The following is a 4,841-nucleotide window of genomic DNA, read 5'->3' as shown; positions in this document are numbered from 1 at the left end:
CTCTTGCTCCCACAGTACGCTCTCGTAGACTGCCGTCCTCTAGCCGCGCCGCCACCGCTGGCGACGTTCTTGTGGAGGCGCACGGCGGTCAGTGCCACCACCGCTGGCGATGTTCGTGTGGGGACGCACGGTGGTCAGCTTCTCCCATGGTACGCGCATTCTAGACTGAGGCCCCGTGCATGTCGGTGTAGCGCTGAATGTTAGCTGATAGACGCTGTTAATCTCACTGTTTGCCGAAGTAGTTTACTGTCAATATGCTCTGCTTAAGAAGCTTCCTTGCCCTATTCTGCACTCAATCTTCTTAGCTGAGATGGCATGCCAAGGCTGATTAGTTGCTAAAATATCCTGCCATATATTTATTGTGACGTAGATTGCCATGGTCTAGCTACTAGCCAATCTGTTAGGTGAAATAGCTCTACACTGTTTTATACTCGATCTTTGTTGCTGTGATGGCCTTCGATAGTTCGATGGCTGTGTGCTCGGCCTCATTGACCGCTGAAACAACCTGCCATAATTTAGGACTCAAATCTGTTTGCTAAATTAGCTTTACATATATTTCATTACTTAGATCTGCTCGTCCAAATATCTTGCCATAGCTTTAGACATCGACCTAGGTATTTTCTTCTGGACTTCATAAAAAAGCATATATGTTTTTCCTGTAATATATATCTAGTAGAAGAACTAATTTGTATGTCTAACAGATGGACAGGACTTGGATAAGTTTTGCTCGAAGATTCTCCGCTGCATATGTCGAGGGGGTTGAAAACTTCATGAACTTTATCAGAGCTGAGTACGGTGGTCCAAAATCAGATGTGCTCTGCCCGTGTAGCAGTTGTATGAATTCAGTTACAAGACCCCAGTCAACTATGCAAAATCATCTACACTTGTATGGGATGTCAGTCACATATACTCAGTGGGTTCATCATGGTGAAGTTGTGAACGTCAATGTTATTGACTACGTGGAAGCAACAAATCACCATCTTGATCTGCTTGATGCTTAGGTGGAAGAGGAGGAGGAGGAGGTGGTGGCGGAGCCAGTGAGTTTGACCAACATTGATACAATGCTACGAAATGCTCATGCATTCCGTGAACTTTCACCTGCAGAAGAAAAACGGTGGGCCCGCATGTTGGAACAATGCAACGTGGCTGTCACCCCAGGAAATAAGCTGTCAGTGTTCCCAGCTATGGTCACCTTTCTTCAGGTGAAGACATCTGAGCGGATGACCAACAAATCATTCGATGCAATGTTGGCTGCTTTCCGCAAAGCTTTCCCAGATGCGTTTGAGCTGCCACACACCTACAATAAAATGAATAATTTCCTTCGTGCAGTTGGAACTGGATATGATATGATCCATGTTTGTAAGAATAATTGTGTTCTGTTCCGGAAGGATTATGCCAACTTAAGTGAATGCCCGAAATGCAAATCATCAAGATGGAAAGATGGTGATGTTGTGAAGAGGATTCCTCATAATGTTCTGAGACATTTTCCAATTACACCAAGATTGCAGAGGTTGTTTCATGATGCTGCAACAAGAGAGGATGTACTGTGGCATTCTAGGAACCAGGAGTATAGAGATCGGAATGTAATGAGCCATCCATCACATGGTAGTGAGTGGAAAAGCTTCAATCACAAGCACGAAAAGTTTGCTGCTGACCCGAGAAACATTAGACTTGGCTTAGCTTCAGATGGATTTAACCCATTTGGCCACCAGATCGCCACATATAGCATGTGGCCAGTGCTTGGTATCCCTTACAACATGCCTCCAAATGTATGCACTAAAGAATCAAACTACATGATGGCCTTGCTCATCCCAGGTCCAAAAAGTCCTGGAAAGGATTTTGATTTGTTCATGGAGCCTCTTATGGAGGAACTTCAACAGCTATGGAGGGGTATTCTCACTCGAGACCTATATAGCAGCCCACCATCTGATTTCTTTCTGCGTTCTGTAATAATTTGGTGCATCCATGATTATCCGGCTTTGGGCACTATGTCAGGGCGAACTACAGATGGTTACAATGGATGTGTTCGCTGTGACAGGAATCCGATGTCATATGCAATACTTAGCAAGATCTGTTACATTGGACATTGCCGTTTTCTTGCCAAGGACAAGCCGCATCCTAGAAAATACTGAAGACATGTGTTCAATGCAAAGCATGAAAACTGTGATGCGCCAAAGAGGCTCACCGTCGATGAGTTGCAAGTGGAATTAGAGAAGGTCGGGCATATTACACCAGGAAACCATCCTGATAATGGTAGCGGGAAAAGGAAGCGTGGCAGGGCAGAAGAGAGATTATTGTTTACCCGTAGGTCCACTTTGTGGGACTTGGAGTATTGGAAAGATTTGGATCTGCGGCATAATCTTGATGTGATACACATCGAGAAAAATATATGTGACAACATTATCGGCACACTTCTTAATATTGAAGGCAAGATGAAAGATACCTTAAAATCTAGGATTGATTTGACACACCTAGGTATCAGACAGGATTTGCAGGTGCAAGATGAAGGTAAACCACGGGATATGGCACCAGCTGTGTACGTCTTGGACAAGGTAAAAAGAAAAGAATTCTGCGAGGTCCTATCACGTGTGAGATTCCGACATGGATTTTCTTCCAACCCTGAAAGGAGAGTCAGTGCGGATGGAAACAAGGTACAAGGGTTGAAAACTCATGACTGCCACGTCCTACTTCAAAGGGTTTTACCTGTTATCCTTAGAGGATTGGGCTGCCCTGACTTATACAGAGCAGTTGCAGAGTTGGGACAATTCTTCAGGGAACTCTGCAGTAGAAATATCAGGATAGATGCTTTGGAGTGTCTTAGAGACAAGATACCAACTATCCTACGCAACCTTGAGAAGATATATCCTCCAGCCTTCTTTGATGTGATGGTGCATTTGGCTGTTCATCTACCTGATGAGGCACTACTTAGAGGTCCGGTACAGTATGGCTGGATGTACCCTATTGAAAGGCGGCTAGGCACTTTCAAGGCCTATGTTAGGAACAGCGCTAGACCCGAGGGTTCCATTGCAGAGGCCTTCATTGCTACAGAAGCGTTGACATTCTGCTCAAAATACATTGAAACAGCTGATCAGCTTAGGAAAGAGGTGGATGGAGACAATCCCGGGCTCAATGTTTTCGATTATTCCGTTTGAGTTACAGGGAAGAGACGACAAGAGGACAAACCTAAAGATTTGGACAAAATGGTTCGGTATGTTTTGAATAACTGTCCTGAGATACTACCTTATATCAAGTAAGTGCTAAGTACTGCAGATTATACATCGTAATCTACTAAACTTGTAGCACATTCTTATATATTTAGATGTTTGACTCGATCACTATATTGTGCAGCATCTACAAAAAGGAGTTACTGCCGCAAAATCCAAGAAACATTGACAAACTGGTTATGGCAGGATTTGTGAAATGGTTCAAGAGCCATGTAAGCTTTTGAATTACACTATTAGTTTTTTTAATATATTGAGTACATAAGATGATCATCTTGTCTATTTTCTAACCATAGGTTAAGAAGATGCGGGAGGATGGGCAGGCAGTTGATGATGCCCTTTACTCACTAGCAATGGGTCCTGATACTCGGGTAAGACATTATGAATCTTGCGTTGTTGGAGATGTGCGCTACAACTCCCTTGCACAAGACGAAGGCAGGAAGACACAAAACAGTGCCATCATGAGCACGGATACGTATGACAAAGAGACAACTGAAATGTATGCTAACATAACAGACATTGTTCAGTTGCAGTATATCTCCAGTTTCGAGGATCATCGGTGTGTGGTTCTGTTGTGCTGTCGTTGGTATAAACTGTTTTCCAGGATCGCAAAACCCAGAGCTCATGATTATTTCAAATCCATCAATGTCAAGGCGGCGTACCAGAACAACGAGCCTTTTATTTTGGCAAATCAAGCAACACAGATATTTTTCTTGGAAGACACATTTGCATGTAGCGATGACTGGAGAGTATTGCAAAGGTTTGAGCAAAGGAATTCGTTTAATGAAGTTGCACAAAAACATGATGCTTATACCGCTCCTGATGTACAAGATAACACAGATGTTACTAATATCTTTGAGAACCATCATGTCAATGATGCTGGCGAAAAGATTGCCTGTCATGCTGTGGACATACAAGAGTTGATCAAGAAGAAGCCAACATTCGAGGACGTCGAGGACAAAGAAGAAGATGACACCGTGGGGAATTATGATTCAGACTGATACACATGGCGAAGATGTTGACGCTGCTACCACGGATGATGATTACATTGCTTTCGTCGTATTTGCCTGTCAGAAGACGTTTTTTTATCTACTATGTGAAATTGTGTTTGCTATGACAACCGAAACCTGATGAACATGTTGTTTGGTATTTTCCTGTGAGAACATCACTTGTTATGTATGCTGATTTGTGTTTGGTGATTGTATGACGACTAAAACATGATGACATTATTCTTTAGTTGTACTCATATTTGGATGTGAAACTTAAATTTGATGACAATGTTTGCTGTTGGACTGCAATTTGCTCGACGTCTTCGAATGAGAACAAAGCTGACCCAACAGGGCCTCTTCTAATTTATTTATTTATTTATTACCAAAAGGGCCTCTGCTATTTATTTATTTATGAGCAAAAGGGGATACCCCCTGATTTCCGTTAATAGAAATCATTAGATGTTCACAACACTACGCCCAGCCTGCTACACAGGTTTCATTCATTACTAGTTTCAGCAAAGTGCTCATGTCATAGCCACTGAATACATCACGAGTGCTACATACACTGCAAATAAAGAGACAATCATCCTACAAAGCACATCGATTTTGCCCATTATCTTCACAAGCTCTT

This window comes from Triticum aestivum, chromosome 6A, assembly GCF_018294505.1.
Source record: "Triticum aestivum cultivar Chinese Spring chromosome 6A, IWGSC CS RefSeq v2.1, whole genome shotgun sequence".
In the NCBI taxonomy this organism is placed as follows: domain Eukaryota; kingdom Viridiplantae; phylum Streptophyta; class Magnoliopsida; order Poales; family Poaceae; genus Triticum; species Triticum aestivum.
Note: the sequence above shows the minus strand (reverse complement) of the source record.